This window comes from Camelus ferus, chromosome 19 (genome assembly GCF_009834535.1).
Source record: "Camelus ferus isolate YT-003-E chromosome 19, BCGSAC_Cfer_1.0, whole genome shotgun sequence".
Classification (NCBI taxonomy): domain Eukaryota; kingdom Metazoa; phylum Chordata; class Mammalia; order Artiodactyla; family Camelidae; genus Camelus; species Camelus ferus.
This window is the reverse complement of record NC_045714.1, coordinates 29071432-29097789: the sequence shown is the minus strand read 5'-3', so window position 1 is coordinate 29097789 and position 26358 is coordinate 29071432. Positions and strand designations below refer to the sequence as shown.

Below are 26358 nucleotides of genomic sequence, written 5' to 3'. Positions count from 1 at the left end.
TTGTGTTAGTTTCAGGCGTACGGCAAAGTGATTCAGATATATATGTATATCCTTTTCCAGATTCTTTCTCATTATAGGTTTTTTTTAACTTTTTTTATTGAGTTATAGTCATTTTACAATGTTGTGTCAAATTCCAGTGTAGAGCACAATTCTTTGGCTATACATGAGCATACATATATTCATTGTCACATTTTTTTCTCTGTGAGCTACCACAAGATCTTGTATGTTTCCCTGTGCTATACAGTATAATCTTGTTTATCTATTCTATATTTTGAAATCCCAGTCTGTCCCTTCCCACCCCCGCCCCCTTGGCAACCACAAGTTTGTATTCTATGTCTACGAGTCTGTTTCTGTTTTGTATTTCCATTTTGGTTTTTTTAGATTCCACATATAAGTGATCTCATATGGTATTTTTCTTTCTCTTTCTGGCTTACTTCACTTAGAATGACATTCTCCAGGAACATCCATGTTGCTGCAAATGGCGTCATGTTTTCGGGTTTTATGGCTGAATAGTATTCCATTGTATAAATATACCACATCTTCTTTATCCAGTCATCTGTTGATGGACATTTAGGCTGTTTCCATGTCTTGGCTATTGTAGTTAGTGCTGCTATGAACATTGGAGTGCAGGTGTCATTTTGAAGTAGGATTCCTTCTGGATATATGCCCAGGAGCGGGATTCCTGGGTCATACGGTAAGTCTACTCCTAGTCTTTTGAGGAATCTCTGTACTATTTTCCACAGTGGCTGCACCAAACTGCATTCCCACCAGCAGTGTAGGAGGGTTCCCTTTTCTCCACAGCCTCTCCAGCATTTATCATTTGTGGACTTTTGAATGATGGCCATTCTGACTGGTGTGAGGTGTACCTCATTGTAGTTTTGATTTGCATTTCTCTGGTAATTAGTGATACTGAACATTTTTTCATATGCCTATTGATCATTTGTATTTCTTCCTTGGAGAATTGCTTGTTTAGATACCTAGGAATAAATCTAACTAAGAAAGAATTCCCTTTATAGGTTTTTAATGTTGTGACGCAGTGCAGTCACGTGAACACTTTGTCCTTTTGGCCCAGCCAGTTACCTTCTTTAACCTGCAGTTCCATTTGAGGCGTCTTCTGGAAGTCATTAAGAATGAAAGAGAACAGAGTGGGAATTGTGCCCTCTGTTGGGTGTGGCCAGCACTGTCCAGGGCGCCTTGCATCACTCATCTCACTTCACCCTGACCCAGACTTCTGAGATGGGTGCTACTGTTACCTGCATCTTACAGATGAGGAATGGTTTCAGAGAGGTCAGGTCAGTTGCTTAAGACCACACAGCTGGTAAATGACTGCTCTCAGCTTTCTCTGATTGTCCGGCCTCTGCCCTGCTACTTACTTGCTGCTCGGAGCCTACTCTGGAACCAGCAGCATCAGCACCACCTGGGAGGTTGTTAGAGATGCAGAACCTTTGGTCTCCATCAGAGTCCTGTCTCTAACAGAATCTACCTTTTTGCCAGATACCTTGGTGATCTGTATGCACGTTAAAGTTTCAGAAGCATCACTCTCTACCACATGGGGTTCTAAACTTTGGTTATTCATGAGCCATTTTTATGAATTTGGCCGACCTTGTCTTTCTCCTGAACTTATTACTTATCTTTTCCACTTAAATATATTCACTTTAAAAAGAAAATATAACCGATAAATAACTGTTGGAACGTGGTAACATTATTATGTAAATAGCCAGAAGTAAGTATATTTATAGTGATATGCTTAAGTTCAATAGAGAAATAGTATCATTTTCCATAAATAGAAGTTGTGTTAGTCTATATGCACTGTACATCCCCTCTCTGTGTACCATGGTAAAAACCTGTGTTTTACGTGCAAGCTATCTTACAGATAACAAACTGTAATAAACTATAAAATATCTCTCTCTGCACCATCAGTGGGAGTGTGTTCCACTTTGGAAATGGTGCTGTGATAGATTGTAAAGGTGGCCACAAAGTCTTCCTCTCCCTGTACCCACGCCCTTGCAGGCTGCAAGGTCCCATCAAGAGACGGGGCTCCTTCTCCATCCTTTGAATCTGGGCTTGACCACGTGGCTTGCTTTGTCCAGTGCTGTGTTAGCACATGTGACACCGTGGAGGCTTGAGAAGTGCTTGTGCCATGGGGCCTACACTCTTGCCAATCTGAGCCCACTAGGTGAAGCAAAATAAATAGTTGCTCACTTAAGCCGGATAGATTTTTGAGATGCTTGGTAACGGTGCACAGACTCACTGGCATAACTCTTCTCTAACATTCTGTATGTTTGCACAACAGTAATTTTCCAGATTCCGTGGCAGATCAGAGTGAAATCATCTCTGTTTTGGTTCAGCCTTGCCCAGTTATTCTTCACTTGAGAACAAAATTTCAGTATTGACAAGCCTGGGGAGAGCATTAAATGTATATATAGTACAGATTTCACAAAAAAAGGCCTGGCGACATCACCCTCAGATATTGGTAGAGAAATAAAAACTTCACAGTTGGCTAAAGCTCCCCGTTGCTTTGAAATAAGACCGTGTCGCAAACACTGTGGCATCTCTCATTAGTGGTGGGTTGCAGGCAATCCCGTGCGCTTTGTTGGTGAAGGTAAAATACAGTTGTATGTATTTCCCATCACAAGGAATCCCGTGGAGAATTACAGTCGTTGGTCTCTTGAAAATGTAAATATTCACCACTTACTGTTTCCTTGAAGAGTGAATATAAGTATTTTGTCATTTTTGAAAGAAGCCAACTAATATTCACTGGCAAACTTACTGAAATGCAGCCTTTTAAAAAAACTGCTTTAATGAAATGTAATTTACAAAGTGTCAAATTCACCCACTCAAAATGTATGAGTCAGTGGTTTCTAGTATAATTACAGAGTTGCACAACTGTTCCCATGGTCTAATCTCAGAACATTTTCATCCCCTCAAAGAGAAATCCCACCCCTGTGAGCAGCCACTGCTCATCCTCCCTGCCCCTCCAGGCCTCTCTCTGTCTACGGATTTGCCTATTACAGATATTTCATGAACATGGAATCATGTAATATGTGTGGTCTTTGTGCCTGGCTTCTTTCATTCAGTGTAATTTTTTTAGGGTTCATCCATGTTTGTCACATTTGTCTTGCTTTCTTTTTACTGCTGACTAACAGTCTGTTGTATGGATATACCACCTATTTAATACATTCATCAGTTGATGGACATTGGGATTATTTCCCCCTTTTGGCTATTATGAATTAATGCTGCCATGAAAAAAAAATACACTGAACCTTTTTTGTATCACATATATTTTCTTTTCACTTGGGTTCCTATCTAGGAACAGAATTACTGGGCCATATGGTCATTCTATGTTTAACCATTTGAGGAATTGCCAGGATGTTTTCCAAGTGACTGTGGCAATGTTATTCCCACACGCGATGTAGGACGGTTCTGACTTCTCCAAATTCTCATTAACACTTTCTCTAATCTGTCTTCTGGTTATAATCATCCTAGTGGGTGTGAAGTAGTATCTCATTGTGGTTTTGACTTGCATTTCTCTGATGATTGAGCATCTCTTGATGTTTTTGTATGTCTTTTTTGGGGAGGGGGGGAATATCTATTCAAATTATTTACCCATTTTTAAATTGAGTCATTTGTCTTTTTGTTGTTAAGTTATAATATTTCTTCTTAACATATATTAGATATATAAGTCCCTTATCAGATACATGATCTGCAAAAATCTTCTATTTTGTGGGTTGTCCTTTCACTTTCTTGATGGTGACCTTTGAAGCACAAAAGTTTTTGATTTGGTGGGGTCCAGTTTATCTATTTTTCTTTTGTTTGTGCTTTTGGTGTTAGGTCTATGAAACCCAAAGATTGTTCCCAAAGGTGTTACATGTACTCCTAAGAGTTTTATAGTTTCAGCGCCTATATTTACACCTATGATCCGTTTTGAGCTGTTCTTGTGTATGGTGTGAGGTAGGAGTCCTCCTTCATTCCTTTGCTTGGGGATTTCCGGTCGTCCCAGCACTATTTGTTGAATAGACCGTCTTTCCCTCTTTAATAGTCTTGACATTCTTGTTGAATGAAAAACAGTTTTTGTTTATACCAGCAAAATTTGGGGATTTGGGGATTTTGTGTAACTATATTTATTAGGTTTCCTTCTATGTTATGGAAAAAGAATCCTCTTTCAAAAGACCAAGTGCACACACAGAGACCAAAAACACACACAGAGATCCACAGACACACAGACATATACACTCACTCATCCATTTAGTCTCTCCTTTACCAAATACATATTTATACCCTTCAACACCTCTGTAATAATATTAGAATGAAAAAGTTGGTAGGTTGAGGTCTTGATTCACGTATGCCTACAACACCAAGTCAGTTACAACAGTTTGCCTACCATATGCTGGTAGCTGAATAGTTCATGACAGACTGTTTATACTGCTTTACTTCATTGTAATTCAGTATTTCAACGTTGGCTTTCCCAAATGTTGCAATATCCTAGCCATGCTCAGAATTAGAAAGGCTCCTGGGACGAAGCATCAGCTTTATGCTGGATAGTCACTTAGGGGATTAGAGAAGGAAAGGGAAGACATGTGTCCAGTCTTTAAGTCTCTAGTTACAGGACTTGGGCAGCAAGTGGTTTCTCCAGATGAGGAGTGTGGCATGGCAGGTTATTAATCAAAGAGCTTTTTGGAACTCAGTGTGTTTCACAGCCCCAAGCGGCATACAACAGTCATGTAGCTTAACATCCCAGTTCTAGGCAGGACACTTAATTAGTTATCTGTTCGTCAAAGGTGTATGGACCACCTACTATGTGCTAGGCACTATCTAGGTGCTGGGATATACATAGTGGTTTTAATACACACGTAATTTCTGTCTTTATGGAATTTGCAGTCTAATATTAATACATCATTACAAATATAAATGTAATATTGACTATTTGGTAAATTCCTAGAGGGGGCAGTGCCACAGAGGCTAGACACTGGTCAGGGTGCCTAGGTTTGAATGTCAGCCTTGCATGTTTCTTGAAGAGTCACCCAACTTCTCAATTTTCTCTCCTATAAAATGGGAAGAATCCCAGCACATACATTTTAGAGTGTTTATGTCTATTAAATATGATGCTGCAATCCACGCTTACAGCTGGGTCATCGTAAATGTTCACTAAATCAATAAAGTAAGTGTACACGAAGCTGTGTATTTGCTAATTCTGTGTATTTTAAATGGAATGTTTATTTCCATACAGAGTTTGGATGAGTTGGTTTCTTTTGTTTTGTTGTAAAAGTAATATGTCTTGTGGTGAAGTATTGCATAATTGTTCAATGTTAGGATAAAACGCAAAGGCCCTTCTCGCCTCCCCTCAGGACCAGTTCTCAGAGGCAGCCACACTCCAGTTTCTTGTCTCCCTCCAGATGTGTTCTCTGCCCATAACAGTGTTCATGTCCGTGTTTTCACACTTAGATTAGTGAGGTTTGTTTTAACACAGTGGGGGCGTAGTACACATATTACATTACTTGGGTTTTTAAAAATAGATACTTTGACCTGAAAAATTTTTTTCCATATCTGTTCATACAATCTTAATGACATTTTCTTGCACTAGAGAAGATGTACTTTTCTACCTGGGACCTTACTGTAGACCTCGCCATAAACAGGTGATGACGTCACAAAATCCCAATTCACAGTTTACAGGCATCATCTTCCCATGTCTGGATTGCCAATTTTTCTTTTTTCAAAATGCAAATGGGTTTCCTCTTCTATATACTTTTGACACCACTGGGAACTGTGCCACCCCCACCCCACACAAAATCTTGGAAAGATCTTGAAATCTAAATCCAATGCGGAGTCCGACAGCTGTATAACAACTTGCTAACGAAGACAATACAGAAACACACGTCAAAAATAATGACTGTTTGTAGACAGATGCAGTTTCACTGTAGATCATTCCTATTCAGCACTGCTCTCTTTGAAAGATTTCTTACAATTACAGTTCATGTAAGGAATTTTACTATTAATCAGGAAAAGATCTTTATACCTACCCTAGAACATTTTAGATATCTTTGTTGTCCAGTTCCTGCTTAATGATTTTGATAGGTTAAGAGGTTGCACTGTAGCTCAGCCACTTAGTAGAGAGGGTGTATAAACCCTGTAGGCTGGGTATAATGGTGTAGTTCTGAATTGATGACTCTGTGTTTTTGTCATCCATTTAGAAACTAATGTCACTAATTTATTAATATGTCTTTCTGATGTGTTTTTAAAAAAAAATATTATAGGTTTCAATTTTGAATTGCAAAAGGCTATTTCCTTCCATGAGAATTTTAAAAATCCTCCTACATTGATTTTTCTCTGGTCTGTGTCCTTCCTTCACAGAGGGCAGTGCTGTGATTTGACGAAGTGGACATCACTTGTGGTCAGTCCCCAGCCATCTGGTAAGTACTCCGCACACTTATGGGTAAGAGCTGCTAGTTGTGAGGTCCCAGAACTTTCGGTCTGTGAAATGAATCCCTTCATTCACACTGACGTCCCATCTGACATGCACCTCAAAACTGGTTCTCAGACGCTCTCCTTGATGGGGCAGAACCTGCATCTCCTGGCATTTTCTAGATTCAAGTTTTTTCGTTCCACCAACCTTGGGCACTTCACATTCTGCTAGATTTTCTACCTGCCGTCTGTGGTAGTTTTGCCTGCATTTAGTAAGCATCAGATGTGCTTCAAGTTCCTGTTTTCTGCAGTTCTTTCTGGGGAGAAATGTATGTGACTTATTTTCAATCCTATGCACATTTTGCTTAAGAAGATTCTCACAGATGTTGAAAAAATCATGTCAGCTGGAATCCACCCTCAATTTCATGGGAACTGCCTGTAAAGGTGCTGTAAATAAATCCTTCCAATGTTCCTCTAAAGTTCCATTTTACAAATCTGTAAAGAAATGCTAAAATGGGAACAGGAAATGTCTTCATAGGCACAGTTCTTTTTCTTCGTAAACGATAACTTGCTGATGTTTTATTCGAGAGCCAGAATCCTAGTGAGTATGAATGTTCTTTTCTGACCTCTTTGTCAAATGCTATTTTCAACTTGCTGTTATAAGTAAAAAAAAAAAAAAAAAAAAAGTGGACTATATATGATTTCTTACTTTAAGGGACAAGAAGTCATTTTATAGGGATTACATGAAAAAGATAACCAGCAACTTCAATGTTCAACTTGAAAGGTAAAACTCTGGGTACCAGGCATTTAAAATCAACGTTACTTTCTTCTGCGTGTTGCATGTCACGTCAGACTCTCCATCGTCCTCTGGCAGGGACTGGGGCTGGTTTTCTTCTGGCTTTTCTGTGTGGGGAGGGAAGATTCACTACCTGATGCCTCTCCAAGTGATCTGTATTTAATGATGACACAAAAATATCAAGAAAGGAGACTTATTATTGAATGTTTCTGTTTATTTTTAGTCAAGTGCATTATATTTCACTGCTCTCCCCGGATCACTCATAAACCATGTCTTAGCAGGCAAACCAGAGCTGGGGAAGAGGGGGCTGAATTATTCACTGGGGACTTTCAATCAGCGTAGACACGACATCCGCTTTTTACTCTTTCTTTTTTATATTTTTCTGGACTATCCACTTTATCAGTACAATAGTTGTATTATTCTTAAAAATAGGTCACTTTTCATCAGCTGTATGATAAAAGGTCCCTATGAAGAATTGTGTGCTTAGTGAAAATAAACACTTGAGTCACGAGTCCAAAGAAAAAAGAGAGAGACCAGAACTTAGAAGTTATTTGTTATATATTTTAAGTTCCAGGAATGAATTCCTCTTTATGAAGAGGCATAAATGCCATGCATTTGATTTTACAGGGACTTCAGGTGGCATTAGGTCCCGGGACAGTTAACATAGTGTGTGGGCTCCTCTTCCATCCCCTCACCTAATAGGACCTGATTGGACCTGGTGTCCTGCATGTCACCAGGTTGTCAATAGTTACCTTTGTGTTATGTTTGCCCTCTTCCCAAAGAGAGAATTCCTGGGTATTTCCACCCATCTTCTCCTAAAAATAAAAACATTCTACTCTAGCCACATACCCTTGTTGGATATCTTGTGTTATGAGGTTGTTTTTTTTTTTTTTAATATTGAAGTGAAATCTGATTCTTTTATAATATCTTCCCATCTTTAAAACTGAAAATATCTAGATCCTGGCATCTGAACCTTTCTGGTTTCATCTTGAACACCTGCTGGGTTTTGCCATGATTCCAACAGTGGGCTGTGCGTGAGTTGTAAGTGGGTTTTGGGGGGGACTATTACATCCACAAGATGCATTCAGAGTATGTTTCAATTCCAGTGATAGCAGAAGGTGTATTTTAGATTTGGCTTATTTATGTCACATTCAACTTAGCTTTTTATCAGTGTAAAAATAGAAAATATTTATAGAGAACAAAATGGGATGAATTATCCTCACCCTTAAATTTCTAGCTTCAGAATGACTCATGGTAAAGAGGAATTTATTAGCTTAGTCAAGCCAAAGGCTGTCTTCAAGTTGCATGAAAAGACGGAAAACAACCCTTGATACGTACTTTCCTGTTTGTTTTTATTTTCCAGTCCAGAAGACCAGTGTAGAAGAGATAATATTTTGGTGGGGGGGGCATGGAATTTACCTAACAATGACATGTGTTCTCTTCCTTTCTGAATGATTTGAAATTGTTTTTATTAAATATTGATTATGTGCAGAATTTATAACTTTAGTGTCAGGTGTGAAACTCACCAAGCTTTAAGTTGACTTGTCTTTTTTTTTTAACTTCTACTCTGGAGCCGTACTCGCTACCCTTACTTCTTTCACGCCTGGAGTGCTATATGCTGTGCTGGGTACTGGCATCTTTTTTCTAGGTCTAAGACCTCTGTTCTGAGGCTACTGCAATGCTCTTTAAGAACAAAAATACTTCTTGCTGCTTAAACTGGGGTTAGTGCAGTTATTTTGAATACATAAGTGTTAGAGAAGCTCTTATCCACGGTGCAAAGATGACAATAAAAAACCTGGGTTCACGTTTTCTTCAAGCTCACGCTTGCATCACGAAAGTCTTGGCTTGGGCTCCCCTGAGCATACCCGAGATGGGATTTCTGCACAAGTGTTTTATTAAGGCAGTGCTCCCAGGAGAGCTAGGGAGCCGGGGAAGGGAAGGGAGAGAGAGGAAGCCAAGCAGGGGGATGGATGGCTTGGGGAATGTCTCTGCCTCAGCCCAGTCCCTGGGGGTCGCTCTGGAGTGTAATTGTTCCTGAGTCTGTTCCTTCTGCTTAGGGCGAGGGAGCTGGGCTTTCTGTCCCTGCGTCAGCCATTGGCTGTGGGCTGCTGGGAGAGGGGCTGTAAACTGTGGAGTCCTGAGCTCTGCATCTGCAGGTGAAGCATCTCTAATAGTTGAAAGTTGTTCCTCTTTAAGATATTTGTAAGTGCCATCTTTAGAAGCAAAGCACACCCAAGCTGGGAGGTGGGCACTCGGGACGGTTCAAAGGCACCCCGTGTATCTGGACAGGACACTGGAGTGTCTGCTTTACCTCGACTCCTGCCATTTCACCCACCTCCTCACTCCTGCAGCACATATTCCATCCCTTAGACCATTTCCTGCTGCAAGGTACGTACTTTCAGAAGCTGTGTAAATTCATTTTCTCCCCTTGAGTAGGTTATAAGCTATTGCTTCAAATACCTAAGTCCTAAAATGATTACAGTGTTGAGAGGCACATAGGTAATTTTCAGTGAGTCAAATTGCTACATATATTAGAGTTTAAAAAAAAATAAAGTCTGTAATTGCAAAGCTTTCCTTAGATGAATGTCATCATGGGTAATGGTTTCAGTGCCCTGAAAAAAGAGGCAAGGATATTGTGTGACTGTATGGTCGGCATTTATTCTTGCTAGAAACATTTCCAAGCGTACATATTAACTCTCTTATTTTTCATTCTGATCTCTTTTAACTATCCTTTTAAATTTTATATTCTAACATTTCACCTTTTCCTTTAAAAATATATTCCTAAACTTTTTAGGGAAATATATGGTGTTTCCTTGGGCACCCTCAGTTCAGTAAAGCACAGAAGTATAGTCCAGTAGAAATATCATGTGAGCAATGGAAGTAATTTTAAATTTTCTTATAAACTCATTTAAAAAGTAAAAAAAAAAAAGAAAAAAAAGAAAAATAGGTTGTTATAACAGCCTGGGCTGGAGGCTGGGAAGTCCAAGACCATTCTTGAAATTAATTTTAACAATATATTTAGCTCAGCATATCCAAATTATTATTTCAACATCCAACATTATTAATGAAATTTTACCTTTTTTTTTTTTTTTTTAGAATTTTCATCTGGTATATATTTTATACTTACAACAAATCCTAATTCAGACAAGCCATATTTCAAGTCCTCAGAACCACATTTGCTCAGTGGCACTGTGTTTGGCAGTGCAACTTCAGAATGTTGTAAAAAAAAAAAACCTCTGGTAGCAGGCTTCCTTCCTTTGAGATAAGGCTTTTTGTCAAGACTTCTGAATCCCCCAGCTTGGTCACCCCATTCCATGAAGAAATGGGGCAGTGCTGTTGTCCAAAGAAAGTGAGCTGATCTGTCCTTGATGAGCCATTGCTGCTTCCATTTTGGGACTTACCTATAGGCATGAATTATGATGATAATTATTGAGTTTGGCAGCTCAGATATCACTGATAACTTTCAGGAGTGCAGAATTAGAGGGCTGCTTTTGGGACAAAACCAGGTCTTGAGAGAAGGGTAGAGTGGAGAAAGATTTTAAAGAGGAGGGAGGGCATCTTAGACAATGGACTATATATGATATGTAAGTCTATGTGTGTTGGGGGAGAAGGTTCTAGAAAAGTGTGGATCCCTGCATATAAACTGATGAGGCTGGAGTACTAACTACACAATGAGAAAGGTAGTCAGTGGCTAGATTGATACCAGGTTCAAAGACTTGGATTGTGCGGGGCTGGAGCAGCAGGAGGCTGGCTGGGTTCTCTTTCTGCATGTGGTCTCAGGATTTCCCCAGGGGGCCTTGCTTCATGGGTGACTGTGGGCTTTCTCCCAGCATGGGGGCTTCAGGGCAGCTGGACTGCTGACATGGGCTCCAGTGTGATGATTCCAGCTGACAAGGTAGACACAGCACCACTTTATGATGTGGCCTTGGACATCGTGCTGGATTGTTTCCATCATTTTATTTGCGAGTCACGTGCCTGTCCAGTTTCAAGGGGAGGAGACATAAATGGCCATCTCTCAGTGGGAGAGTGTTAAAGTCACCTCGTATGAAGAGAGTGTTGGAAATACCTTGTGCCACAGGGGCCCTCTCCAGTGCACTGCTCTGCACATCTTGTCGCCTGCAGCCATGCTCTGGGAATGCTCCAGCATGAACACACCATTCATTCCTGGGCACACTTCTGCACAGTGGCTCCCTCTCCTGCCTTTATCTGGGAAGAACCAGGCAGCCCTTAGGAAAATCTGAAGTCTTCTACTCAGGAAGTGACTGGCCAGCAATGGTCTTCCATCCATTTATCATGATCTTCACTTAGTCTATTAGAGGCATTCCCAAGGGGTAAGCACACCCCAGTGTTCTCCTCTCTTTCTTGATTTGTGCAAGAATTGAAAGATGAGAGAGAAAAGAGCAAAAACAAAGGTAAAGAAGAAATTTCCAGCCCTTTACTCCTTTTACCAAAAGGAGACCCCTCAACCGTGTAGGGGTGTCTTCTTCATAAGAGGGAATTCTCAGCATTGGCCAACTGCAGCATTTTGCTCACAACCTTTCCATTTCTAGGGTGGCTCTCTTGCTCTCTTGTTTGGTCTCCATGGCCACCTGGCCTGTTTCTCCCAAGATGATGAGACAAAGGGAGGAAGGGTATGGGGCCAACACCACAACTTTTGTAAAATAACTTTCCTAACCGTTGCTAAGGTCAGCATTCTGCCAAACCCTCTTCCTCCTGGTTTTCATAGAAAGATCTCCATCCTTTGCCAGAATCTCAAATTTACTTGAAACTAGGTGTGTGATGAGCTTTCATTTACTTCCCTCTCCCTCCATCCTCTTAGTAAGTCACAATCTTCAACTGGAAAAGATTAAAATGCTAGGAGCATAAGAGTGTAGAGGTACAGAGTATTGAATTCTGCAGCTTATTTACTGCAAAACACATTTTTAAATAAAAGATCTGTTGGGTGGGTGGATAGAGAGGTGGTTAAAGGACTAGATATGCAAAAAAGCTAGGTGGTGGGAATACGGTTGCTCACTGTAAAAAAAAAAAAAAATCTTCCAGCTTGATTTTTAAAATAAAATGTTAGAGAAGAAAAACCTTAACCATGAAATTTTAGTTGGATACATTTGGGCAAATAAGGTCAATTTTCTACTTTGGTAGGTGCTTAAAGCTTGTCTTGTTTTTCCGTCTAAAAAAAGGTTCAAACGTTTGTATTAGCAAAGTTGTTTCTTCTATCTGGTTTCCCAAAAGATTTAAAGAAATTAGAAAAGGTCTAACAATCCAGCATAGAAAATTTTAGCTGTTGCCCTAATACATATATTATGTACATATAAATATATATAATATATGTAAAATATAAATTTATATAAATATATATATAACATTTTTTTCAGTTCCTTTGACTGAGCTTTTCACACGAAGCTGTGTGTCAGCTACTGTTGACATCATTATGATATTAAAATTGCTTTGGTGTGACCTTTCCCAAGAGCCCTTGTGTGGTCGTGACAGCAAGAACTTATTACTCTAAAGATAAAATTTTTTGTCCTCAAACACATTTTCTACCCCGTTTTGAATTGGGCAGCCTGAATCTTCTCCAGACCTGAAATATGGATTTTCCGCCCCCTTCCATGGAAATGTTTGTTTTGTTTGGTCTGTTTCTATACAAGGGAGAAAAAATAAATCCATTGTAGCTCCCTGATCCTTTCTATTCTATTTTTTTTTGATTTATCAATAAAATGTTGAAAGCCAGTGGAAATGGTTGCATTTGAAAAGCCCTTACCTGCTTTTCTGTAACAGAACAAGGAGCAGGCATCGTGTCTTCACTGTCCTCAGGCGGGAAAGGGTAGCTTGCTGAGGTCTGAGGACTCAAATAAACTGTCCCACTGGAGGGGAACCAGCCAGTGACCTTGGGCCATCACCACCTCGCTGAGCAGCTGCTTCATTCCTCGCCATATTTCGTGGCCTTTGTGGAGGAATCAAGTGTCACAAACGCAGGAAGAGAGCAGTTTGAGGAGGACTCCAGCGGCTATGCGGGTAAAAGTGCTGTCAGGATCTACTGACCCTTCCCGTACGGCTGGAGGACGTGCGATTTTCCAGTGGCCATTCCAGGTAGCGGGGAGAAGACAATACTCTTATTAGAAAACAAACAAACAAACAAACAAAAAACTGGAAGCAAGAAACAGACAGTGGCAGTGTTTTTTATACTCCTCGAGTAATAATACAGCGGTCTGAAATTTGGAGAGATGCCGTACATTTTCCCATCGGAGATCATCAGAGAGCCCTTATGGAGCTAATAGAAAAATAAAAGTCAAACTCTCTTCTTTAAGCCATTAGAAGTTTACTGGAAAACTGGGTGACGCTCCTACTGAATTTTATAATGTCTCACCTGGCTGGAGGCATTATGGTGTCGTCCGAATAAGGTGAGCTCTGAAGCCTGGGACCTTGGTTTTCCCATCTGGAAAATGAGCACAGTGTCATTGGAACTGATTTCATTGGGTTTGGGAAGTCTTTACACGGACATGTTGCTTATCAAGGACCTGTCATATTGTCAGTACTGTGTGTTTCTTCCCATTTCCTTCCAGTACACGTTTGCGAGGCTCCAGACTAATTTCTAATTAACTTGCCTCTTTCTTCTCCTCCATAGCCCTTTGTGTCTTCTGTGCAAAAGTACAGGAATAAAGGGTCTGCAGAGGATTGATCTAGGGAGCTTCAGGGACCGCACTGTCCTCACTTTAAGGACCTTCTTCTCCCTCATGGTACTCTGCCGTCTGAGACTTGACACAGTGCTGTTTCTGTGGATGCTGGACAGCGTACAGATGTTACTCTTCTGTTAAGATGACCATCCTGGTACTGAACCACCTGCTTTTCCTGTGTTCACACTATCTCTGCCTCTTCCCTCCACACACATCTGCCAGTACCGCCTCTCCTGGCGCTCATTTCTGCCGTTCCCAACGGGCTTCGGTCTTACTTAAAATCCTGCACTGCTTCACCTGCCTTGTCATTTCCTTCATTTCTTCTTCCTTCTGACTTTTTTTTTTTTTAATGAAAGTGAAATTCACATAACAGAAATTAACCGTTTTAAAGCGAACAATCCAACGTCATTTAGCACATTCACAGACTCGCACGGCACCACCTCTATCCAGTTCTAAAGTATTTTCATCACCTCCAAGAAAACCCCAGACCCATTAAGCAGTTGCTCCACACTTTGCCCTTCTCCAGCCCCTGGCAATGATCAATCTGCTTTCCACCTCTATAGATTTACCTATTTTCATATTTCATGTAAATGGAACCTTACAACATGTGACCTCTGCGTCTGACTTTTTTCACTAGGCATCATGTTTTTAACCATGTTATAGCATACATCATTATTTCATCCCTTCTATAGCTGAATAATAATGTCCACTGTATGTATATACCTCAGTTTGTTTATCTGTTCATCCGTTAATGGACTGTTGGGCTGTTTCCATCTTTTGGCTTTTGTGACTGGTGCTACTGTGAACATGCGTACACATGTATTTGAGTCCTTCTTTTCAGTTGTTTTTGGTGTATACCTAGGGATGGGATTTCTGGGTCCTATAATAATTCTGTGTTTAACTTTGTAAGGAATTGCAAAACCATTCTGCACAGTGGCTGCGCCATTTTTCATTCCCACCAGCAATGTACTGAGTTCCAATTTCTCCACATCCTTGCCAACATGTATATTATTGTTCTCTCTGTTAAAGCCATCTAATTGGTGTGAAATGGTTTTGATTTGCATTCCCTGATGTCTGATGATGTGCATCTTTTCATGTGGTTGTTGGCTGTTACATTTATCTTTGGAGAAATGTCTGTTCAAGTCCTTTATCCATTTTTTTAACTGGATTGATTGCCTTTTTGCTATTATATTGTAAAAGCTTTTTAAAAAACATATTTTAGATACTTGATCCTTATCAGATATATGACTTGCAAAGACTTTCTCTCATTTTATAGTCTTTTTACTTTTTGATAATGTCTTTTAATGCATAAAGGTTTTTAATTTTGATGAAATTGAATTTATCTGTTTTTCTGTTGTTTCTCTTGCTTTCACTGTCATATATAAGAATCCATTGCCAAACCCAAGGTTATGAAGATTTACCCCTATGTTTTCTTCTAAAAGTTTTGTGGTTTTAAGCTCTTATATTTATGTGTTAATACGTATTGAGTTAATTTTTGGATATGGTTGGAGGGTAGGGGTCCACCTTCACTCTTTTGCATGTGGATATCCAGTTGTCCCAGCACCATTTATTGAAGAAATTGTTCTTTCCCCATTGAATGATCTTGGCATCCTTGTCCATCAGTGGACCACAATATATGAGTTTATTTCTCTACTCTCAATAATACTCCATTTTTCTGTCTGCCTCTCCTTGTGCCAGTACAGCATTGTTTGGATCCCCATGTCTTTGTAGTAACTTTTGGAATCATTAAGTATCAGTCTTCCAACTTTGTTCTTTTCTAGCCTTATTTTGGCTATTCATGGCTCCTCCTCCTTTTGCTTTTATTATTATTTTGTCCTGTAGTGATCCTTGCACTGTGGTCATGCACTTCAGGAGAAGGCAGTAACCCAGTGAATAGTCATGTAGTTGCATGGGGGTCTATTATAGGTGTACTAGACTCCAAACACTTTTCTTGCTTAAGGTCGCTCCCTAGGAACCACTATGAGCATTGTATTGGTGGAATTCAAAGCCAAGCCAGTGAGCAGGCTGTTGAGTTAAAGCCACTCATTAGAATTTCAAGGGAGCCTTTTGGAAAAGAGCAAACATGTGACCTTCCTGTTAGCTGTGATAACTAGCCTTATTCTCTGGTGTATGCGTGTTCAGCTGGGTTAGTTGTTGTCTTCACATATACAAACAATTTTTTAAAACCTTCTCTTATGTAAAAGGAAAGCTGTGACATAGGCATCAAAATCAGGAAGAAGTCAGGAGGTGGAGAGAGAGAGAGCAAGGAGGAGGACAGGTGGTTTTGCCGGGATTCGTTGCTGGGATGAGTCACGTTTGTTTCTAGCATGTTTGACCTCTGGTCCGTTCCTTTGAGAGTTAGTGGGGACTATGTGGGATTTTCCTCTTGGAAATAACTCTTATCTGCAAATCCTCAGCAACTGCTCTTTAAGCATTTCCAGATGGCTTTAAAGTCCTCATCTCATAGTAGCTGAAACATTGCTCCCGGAGGGAGGGAGAAGCTGCTTTAGCCCCTAGACGCTTTGAAGATGGGAAGGTGTGTTTTCTGCCTGACCCTCATCACAATACAGTTAGAAACAGCTACATATGTGTTTGTGTGTATATGTGTGTATATTTGTGTATAGGTATTAAACACTTGAGCAGTGAGTGAAAAAATCCAAGTAACTATTTGGAGAGAACTACTTAGATTAGACAGGTCAAACAAAGTAGCAGGAAACTGATTAGAGCAAAAGACCCAGGGCCACCTGTGAGAGTAGGAGGTAACTTCTGGGCCCATGCAAGGCCTCCTGAAAGCGGTTTCTTTCTATGCAGATGAAACAGGGGCTTTTCTTACCTTCCCAGTAGGTTAGGAGGAGAAGTTTGGGGAGACACCCAGACTAGGGCTCCTTGGACCTTCATGCACTGACCTGGAACATCTGGAAATAAAGTCCACCCTGGGCAGAGGGTCAGGTGGGAGTCTCTGTCTGTGAGAACTCCTAGAAGCAGATCCTTGAGGGGTGACAAATGTCCCCAGGCCTGACTCAGGGACCAACCAGAACTCAACACTGACTATAGTCAGAATAGCTTGATCTTCAGGGTTTGACAAGGACTCACAGCATTGCTGTGGGGATGCAGTTTTCTTCTGATGCAAACAGACAAACCACCACCTTCATCACTACCAACCCCATGCTCTTAGAGAGTGTCCGACACGTAAGTGCTCAATTAACGATAGCCTTTATTTTTATACCAAAGGGCGGTTCTGACAGTTTGCTCCACGGAGAAGCCCTTGGCTGGGGTTTCCAGGAAAAGTGTAGACTGCAGCCTGCTGTCTGATGCATTGACTGTGACACCGTGTTTCCCTGTGGGAGTTGGACTAGCAACAGTAATATCCCATTAAACAGATACAACAGGGAACTCTCTGCTTGGATGTGTGCTTTCAAATCAGTTGTGAGAGTGACTGTCTGCCATTTTCAGCTGCTGAAACAGACTCAGAAATTCTGCAAACACAGGAAGGGCTTTAGGATGCTGCCATCAGCAAAGGGGCACATGTCCCCTGCTTGTGTGCTCATTGCCCGGGGAGGTCACCACATGGTGGGGAAGTCCAGGAGCTAAAGTACACACTGCAGGAAGACATAGCAGGTGTTAACAGCGATCCCCTCTCAGGATGGCTTGGAGATCGATGTTTTCCTTCCTCAGTTTATTGCATATTTTTTCCCAAACAGTGGTGAGCTTATTTTTTATTTTATTTGGTATCTTTAATATACTAGAAATTTTATGACAAATATGCATTATGTTTAAAACTTTTTCTTTTAAAATTTCCATTTACTTAAAAATTATCTAAATATTCATAATATTATATTAGCTTCAGGTGTAGAGCATAGTGATTCGAGATTTTTGTAGATTATATTCCATTGAAAGTTATTATAAAATATTGGGTATATTCCCTGTGCTGTGCAATATATCCTTGTAGCTTATTTATTTTATATAGAATAGTTCGTACCCGTTTCTCTATTTTGCCCCTCACCGCATCTCTCTCCTCACCAGTAATAACTAGTTTGTTCTCTGTATCTGTGAGTCTATTTCTGTTTTGTTATATTCTTTCATTTGCTTTATTTTTTAGGTTCCACATATAAGTGATAACATACAGTATTTGTCTTTCTCTGTTTGACTTATAATACCCTTTAGGTCCATCCAAATTGTTGCAAATGGCAACATTTCATTCTTTTTTATGGCTGAGTAGTATTCCACTGTGTTTTTATATATACATATATTATTATAATATATATATTATATATATATATGTAAACCACATCTTCTTTATCCATTTATCTGTTGATGGACACTAGGTTGCTTCCATATCTTGGCAATTGTAAATAATGCTGCTATGAACTTCGGGATGCATGTATCTTTTTGAATCAGTGTTTTTGTTTTCTTCAGATAAATACCCAGGAATGGAATTGCTTAAAAAAGTTTTTTTGAAGATTAATAAAGGAATTGTCAGAGTGATTAGCAGGGAAAAAGCTGGGAAATTTCTTGTACACTTTTTCCTCACAGGCAGTGTGTCAGTCTGCTTGATCTGCTGTAACAAAGTGTCACCGATTGGGTGGCTTTAACAACCAGAATTTACTTTCTTATAGTTTTGGAGGCTGGGAGTCCAAGATCAAGGTGTCATCACATATGGTTTCTCCTAAGACTCTTTTTCCTTGGCTTGTAGATGGCCACTTTCTTGCTGTATCCTCACATGGTCTTTTCTCTGTGCACACATATCCCTGATGTCTATTTGTGTGTCCAGATTTCATCTTCTTATAAGAATACCTGTCAGTGTGGATGAGGGCCCATCCTGAGATCCCATTTCTAATTCAGTTACCTCTTTAAAGGTCTTATCTCAAATACAGTCACATTCTGAGGTACTGATGGTTAAGGCTTCAACATACAAATTTTGGAGCAGACACAGTTCAGTCCATAACAGGCAGCACAGGAGTAAAAGAGAGCATAGATAAAGTAGAAACTTGGGTCAAAAGTCAAGGCCATGAGGAATAAGGAAGAGTTGTAAGAGGGGAATCTGTGCACTCCTAATGGGGAAGAAACAGTTTCCCTCACTGATCAGTGTATCAGTTAGCTTTTGCTGCATAACAGACTACGCCCAAAATGTCCTGGCTTAAAACAACCACCATTGATTTAGCTCCTAATTTAGTGGGTTGGCACTTTGGGCTGTCCTTAGCTGGGAAGTTCTGTTGATCTTCACTGGGTTTATTTAAGTATCTATCTCTGGTCAACTGCTGGGTAGACCAAAGGCTGGCTGATTGAGGATGGCCTTAGCTGGGATGGCCTGTTTCTCCTCCATGTGTCTTTTGTCCTCCAGCAGGCCAGTTTGGGCTTGTTCTCACAGCAGTAACAAGTTCAAAGAGAGAGAGAGAGAGAGCGAGGGAGGGAGTGTGAATGAGTGCAAAAGCACACACCATCATTTCTGCCACACTCTGTTGTCAAGTCAAGTCACAGCCCAGCCCAGATTCAAGAGGTGGGGAAATATCCCCTTTTAGGTGAACGGCTTTGAGACAAGGGTTGTTTGACTTTGAAAGTTCTGTGGTCCATTATATTTTGTATTCATAGGAATCTTGCCTATACCCATGAATCGGGAAATAACAACCTGGAAAAGTGTTGCAGTGCATTTATTTTTGAGTGGTGTTTTTTTTTATTCTCATATTGGGATGAATAGCTTAATCAGAGTATTTATTTCAATTATGGGTATCTTACGTTCCTGCCTGGCTTGGTCCCACCAGTTCACTGGGAGAGATCTTTGTTGGGGGAATGCTGAGTGTTAGCTGAATTTTCTTCCCTTAGTCTACTTAGAATGTAGCCCCTGGAAATGAGGTGACCTAGTGGAAACACTGTGCTGTTATCTCATGGAGACAGGCCTCATGAATCTGTAACAGGAGAACAGGATCGCTGGGGTCTTGTGTAGGGAGAAGGCTGAGAAAATTCAAATCTAACACTTAATATGGAAGAATATGCTTGATATAAACTCTTGTAGAAGAAAGTTACCTCCTTGTCACCAGATTTACTAGTCCTTTGTGCCCACGTGGGGCTCTGTGAAGGGAATCCCCCCACTAAAATGCATGCTGGGTCACACAGCTGCTCCTTAGCCTCACTGTGGAATGGCTCTCTACACTGAATTTCACGGAGATGGAGAGGAACATGGTGATACCTTGTGGGGCAGAGAAAGGAAATCGATGTGTAAAGTCTGAAATTGCCAGTATTAAAGTTTTATATCTGGAAAGCAAAAATAAACTTGTTTTTTAGTGTGTGTATGTAGAACTGTTTGGCAGATGCTTATAAAGTTCAGTGTACACTTACCATATGTCTCTAGCATTTCCACTTGTAGGTTTTTTTTTTCCCACCAAGAGAATGAAAACTTATATCCACACAAAGATTGTAAATAAATGTTTGTAGAAGCTTTAGTTATAATAGGAAGGAAACAACTGAGCGTCCACCAACGGGTGATAGATAAATCATCAGATGAGTATACAATGGAATACTACTCAGAGATGAAAAAGAAACGAGTTTCTGGAACCTTGAAAACATCCTGCTGTGTAATAGAAGTGATAACAGAAAAGGGTACATGCTGTGTTATTTCATTTATAGAACATCCTAGAACAGGCAAATCTAATCTGTCATGATAGAAGGCAGATCAATGATTGTTTGTGGCTGGCGTGTGTGTTGGGTAGGATGTGGGGCTGGGGATGGCCAAGGGGCCTGGAGGAACTTTTGGGCCAATGGAAAATGTTCCAATATCTTGATTATGGTGCTAGTTACATGGGTTTATTTTATTATATATAATGTAAACCTCAATCAGTTGAGCTATTTGTGGGGAGTTGTTCATGTATCTCAGTACAGATGTGACATCAGGACAATATTATGAAAGATTTTATGATCAGCAAAAGTGGACATATGTTTGAAAAGATTAAAGCTTTCTGGAAGCTGCTGTTATACTAGGCTTTTTTTTTTTTTTTTTAAAGGTTTTTTGTCTCTAAATTGTCTATTGTTAAAAATAGTGGGCAAGAACAAGCAAGTAAACTGCTTAGAGTCTCATCATATTTAGACCCATCTCATGGGACTAAGCCAACATCTTTTTAATTGAATCAAAATTTTGAAATTCTTTATCAGAAGTGTGGGAACTTCATCTGTACAGCTGAACTATGGTAGCCACTGCTGGGTGAAGTCATTCATAGGTCATTTTCAATGTTTGATGCAGTGCAGAGGAATAAAGATCAGGTCCATAGATCATATGTTCATGTCAATCAATTCTTATTCTTTGAAATAAGAAATGAAAACAGAGTGTTTTAAAAGTGGGTAAATGTTTTCTGTGTACTATACAAGTTCTGGAATGGAAAACAGAATATAAGAGCAGGAGTGAAACAGTCCCTTAAAATTATTTGGAAGTGTCCAGTCTGGCCATGCAGTACCTGCTGCTAAAATCCTGATTTAGCCTCTTCCCTCTCTGATTGTTTAAAAGACAAAGCTGTGAGAAAAATACGTTTGTCCTGTGTTTATTTGGATTCAATGCCGGGTGTAGCTTAGTATGAGCAATTTCTTCTCTTTTGCCATCTAAGGATTGATTAATTCCCAGCTGTTAGTCATGCCCCAGAGTGCTAGCGGCAGTGATGCGTGTTGTCAAAGGCTGGTGATGCAAAAATGGAAGCAGATTTTTTTGTTTCGCTTCTTAGTGAAATTACAGCCTGCTCAGATTGACTAAAATGTATTTCACTTTAGTTTTGTTTTGATATTTCAGAAGTGGGTTTCAGATTTCATATTTTAAACGTTGTAGTATTAAAAGATAATGATGCTGACCCAGAAAAACTTTATAGTTCCTTTATCATTAGTGTTTTTAAATGGTCATTTTTTTTTGTATTTTATGTCTGTGATTTATTCATTCGCTTAGCAAGTATTTATCAAGTGTCTACCATGTACCAAGTATTGTTCTAGAAACATGGAAAAAAGCAGTGATCTTATAGAGGAATATTTTCTTTTTTTTAATTTTTTATTGATTTATAATCATTTTACAATGTTGTGTCAAATTCCAGTGTAGAGCACAATTTTTCAATTATACATGAACATATATACATTCATTGTCACATTTTTTTCTCTGTGAGCTACCATAAGATCTTGTGTGTATTTCCCTGTGCTATACAGTATAATCTTGTTTATCTATTCTACAATTTTGAAATCCCAGTCTATCCCTTCCCACCCTCCACCTCCTTGAGGAATATTTTCTGATAGAGAGACAGTGAAGAAGTAAATAGAAGAGGGGTCCAAGCTTACACCTACATACAGAGCAGTTCCTGTTGAAGAAGACCGGAGGGTCAGTTGAACACCTACTGCACATGGAAAGACCACACGGAAGCAGGCAGGGAAGATGGAGACACAGTATCCATGGGATCCCCTCCCCTGATGCGGCAACCTGCAGTAGGGAGGGATGTTGCTGAGGGGCCCAAGTGTACTTTCCTACCCCAGGAAAAAAGGGCGCTATAAAGGGCACCTGGACAATGTGAGAAGGACATCCACTTATTAACTCTTTCTAGAACTTCTCCCAAATGGACAGGGACTGCTGGAACCTTCTCTGGGGTTAGAGGTGCTGGCAGGTGCCATTGTTTGAGTCCCCCTGTGACTCCCCCAGGCCCACATCTGCTCTAGCTCCAGCCATCCCACCTGGGCAGCCTCAGCCCAGGGACTGCCCCTGGCGAAGGCCCGCTCTAACCCTAGCCATGCTGCCAAGGTGGCCTCAGGGGCAGTACTCCCCAGGGACTACGCTCAGCCTGCACCCACTCCAGCCCCAACCAGCCTGCCAAGGCCACCGGGTGCAAGCCGTCTCTGCAGGGGATGCTCCCACACAGGGCACTCCTACAAGACCAGAAGAGGTAGCTCTTAAGCCTCATTCATAGAAACAAAAACCAAACCGTGAAGTCTGTTTATGTGGCATTTTTAACATGCTGGATTAGACACAATATTATCATTAGTAAGAGACATGAAGCAGAGAGCCCGGTTAAAGAGACCATAGGAAATAGTCATTCTACACAGTAGAGGAGTAAACATGCTGAAGAAAGATTATTGGATGATCTTTGAGTGTTCGTTAGAGATTTGTGGTCATGAGTTTGACGTGAAGACTGGTCAGTTTGGCTGTGAGTTTTCCTCAGGCTTGTTCAATTCCACGACCACGTTGCGTAGTAAACAGAGAATTAGGTGTACCCATCTTGGAGAATTGGCAGAGTGAGGAAAAGCGAGGCAAGGGTGGTGAGAGTGTTGGGACAGTGGAACTGAGGGTGGGTAAGAAGGGAAGGGAGGCCTGTGGACTCTAGTGGGCAGTGAAAGAGTGGTAGAGGCAGTGCAGGGTAGGTCGCAGCGAGATTCAGAGCTGTTGGACTTGGAGTTAAAATAGTTGGGAAGGTAACATGACTGGGCAGCGAAGGATGCTTGCACAGGACTTTCAAACGGAGTACGGTTCCTGATGATCTCAAGGTCAAGCCAATGCCCATAGGCATGGGTGACTGCAGTTGGGTGGATGAAGGTATCATTTGCTGTTAAAAAGTCAAGGATCTTGATCTCACTTTTGCTTCCCTTAGACTATAAATGTATTGACCTATATTTTACAGGAAAATATATGATAGTATCAAACCAATTGATATGAACCAACTTGATTTCTATAGACCAGGCATCTTCCTTTAATGGAAACATGACTTCCAACAGCCAACAAACTATACATAGTATAGCTCAGACATCCAGAAGAGCAGACCACTTTCCCAGTTTTGTTTTCAGAAATCACTGGAAAGGCCATGAATGGCCGAACATCCATCCTAGGGCTTACTACGGAGGGCCTGCCGTCCTTGGTTGGCCAAGTTCCCAGATGTAGAGGCAGGTTGTGGGGCACGTAATCCCATAAATGCCTCCTCCAAATACCGGTTAGTTTACATCATTCAGTGGGGAGAGAGGCTCAGGCTGGGCACGCTTCATGGGCAAACTCTCACTGGAGGAGAATGAACATAACACACACTCCACAGCTGCTGTTTTTGGCATCTTTTTCGAGTGGTCTGGACCCTGTTCTTAACCTACCTTTCCAGTTTAGTGCAGCAGGGAACGTAGCCGGTTGTGACTGCCTTCATCTGCTCCAGGCCAGAGAGTCCGTTGCCTAGACACCTTAGTTTGTCTGTTATTTGTTTGTAAAATCTCTTTATTGACGTATAACTAACATACAGTTAGAAAAGTGTACAAAGTGTGCAGCTCCTTGGATTTTAATGAGGTTAATGCACCCAGGTAACCTGAAAAAAAGGGGGTATTCCCAGCCCCCCAAGACCCCCCACCTCGTGACCCTGTCTGGTCACAATGCCTTCCCATCCCTAAGGATAACCTCTCCTGAATTCTTACACTGTAGATTAATTTTGTCTCTTAATGTCTTGACATTTTCATGGGACAACCTGGTTACAGTGAGCACGTACTCTGGATAAAACTAAGATGTTTAAATGACCCGCTGGTACTTCCTTCCGAGGCTTGAAATTCTTTCTGTGATTCTCCTCCCCTTCCCAGAGCAAGGGAGAATAACCCTCCAGTATTAAAAAACAGTATTGTCAGTAATTACATAATGAACCGATAGGACACAGGGTTCCTTTTCTAGTATGTGGGCTTTCCCTTTTGCTTTTTTATTGTTGTTTGTTGTTGTTCACTTTTTTCAAAGAGGAGCCTCAGGAACATTTTCTACAAGAGTCCTGCAGGGAACAGCCAATTTAGACCACAGCTAATTGGGCAAGGCAGTGTTTAATGTTTCATTTGTGTGTCTGTAATGGAGACAGCTCTTCTGATAAAGGGAACAGATGCTGCCTTAAGTGCTCCTCTGTCCTTCTGCAACGGAGCAGGGCTGGGAGATGTCAGACTCTGGGGCAGGGTTTTCCTGGACTCATTTTGAATTGATGGGAGAAACACTTAGGATAGACGAGCGGGAGCGTTCGACAAGAGTTTCTATGGAAACTAACAATGTCAGATGAGATCAAGGGCTGAAAGCTGTTTCCTCCGAAGACGACTTCGGTTGTGGGATTTTTGGATAAAACTTGGCCTGGAAGAAACAATCGATTAAGATCATTTCTTTCATAGGAAAGGACAACTGGAATGTATGTTACTTACCCAACAGCACTGTTGCCTCATGTCTGTCATCATGACACCTATGTGATAGTTTCTCATAGACAGTTATTCTAGAACCTTCCCTAAACAGTTCTTTGATGATGCATTTACTGTGTCACAAAGACACAGATTGTGGACTGACGGGTCCCTGTCCCACATACTCCAAGAGAATGAATGAAAAGAGACAAAATGAAAACTTCAAAACATGATCTTTTCTGTATTATATACTAATTTTTTTCTCATTTTTCTACACTGTGTTTTATTTATTGGGATATAATTTACATACTGGGAAAATGCATAAATCATAGTTCAAGACTTTTTATATTTTTTAATGTATATACACCCCTATAACCACGTCCCAGATCAAAGCATATATGTGTATGTGTGTACGTTTAAGTGACCTGTAGTCTCTGTGTACACACACATGTACACACACACATGTCTTATTGTAGCTTTTATTAGCTCTGTGTGGTTAAGGATCATTTTCTCATATTTCTAACTGGGGTCACTGTATAATTTCTCATGTCGTGCAGCAAATAATCTGTAGAACTCTTTGAGGGCAGCCTCATTTCTAAGCTCTTGGGGGTTTGCATACCCGTCTTGCAATTTAGAGTTAATGAGGATCTCCCCTAATTCAGATCCGCAGCTGTTGCTCGCCACGCATCACTTACTCTTCGAATGCTTATCGAGCCCTTACTATTTATAAAGCGTTCTTCCAGATACCGTCATCTCCAGACAGAAGTTGGACACAGACTGTGCCTTCCCCCACCATGTAGACTGCAGAAGTTAAGTAATGCCAATAAGCAATAACGGATCAGGATAGGAAGTCCTAAAGAGTGCAAAGAAGGAGAAGACAAGCCAGCCAGGCTTCTGTTTGTTCCAGATCTTGAAGATAGAAGGGTTTGGGCAGAGGAAGATAATGGAGCCGGGAAATAACAACTAGGATATAGGGAGTGAAAAAAAAAAAAAAAAAAAAAAGGAGAGAGAGAGTTCTTTGGGCTACAGCATAAGATAACCAAAGAGAAGTGATGGGAGAAGAGGAGGGTGAAGAGGGTCTGATTAAAATAAGAAGGACCCCGAGTGTCCTGCTAAGGGGTTTAGGTTTTTTCCCATAGGGTTTGTTACTCAGATTGTTGTTGAGGGGCCAGAAGCATCACCCCAAAGCTCATCAGAGCTGCTGCATCTGAGCCCCGCCCTCTCCCCCATCCTGGTTCACTGCCTCAGAATCTCTGGGATGACTGTATTCACAAGACCCCCATGTGGGCCTTCTCTGTGTTCCTGTTTGAGAAGCATGCATTGGACCACAGCTCCTGGGAACACAAACAAGGAGTGTCGCCAAAGTTGGCTCAA

At 40.8% G+C, this 26358-nt stretch overlaps 1 protein-coding gene across 6 annotated transcripts in view; it reads left to right on the top strand.

Moving 5' to 3' along the window:
- The window catches only part of PLCB4 (phospholipase C beta 4), a 384413-nt gene that overhangs the window by 130038 nt on the left and 228017 nt on the right, over positions 1–26358 (top strand). For all 6 annotated transcript variants that reach the window (XM_032461834.1, XM_032461837.1, XM_032461836.1 and 3 more), the window contains one exon: positions 6349–6407. The gene's annotated coding sequence lies outside the window, so the exon portion shown is untranslated. The remainder of the gene's footprint in view (positions 1–6348; positions 6408–26358) is intronic.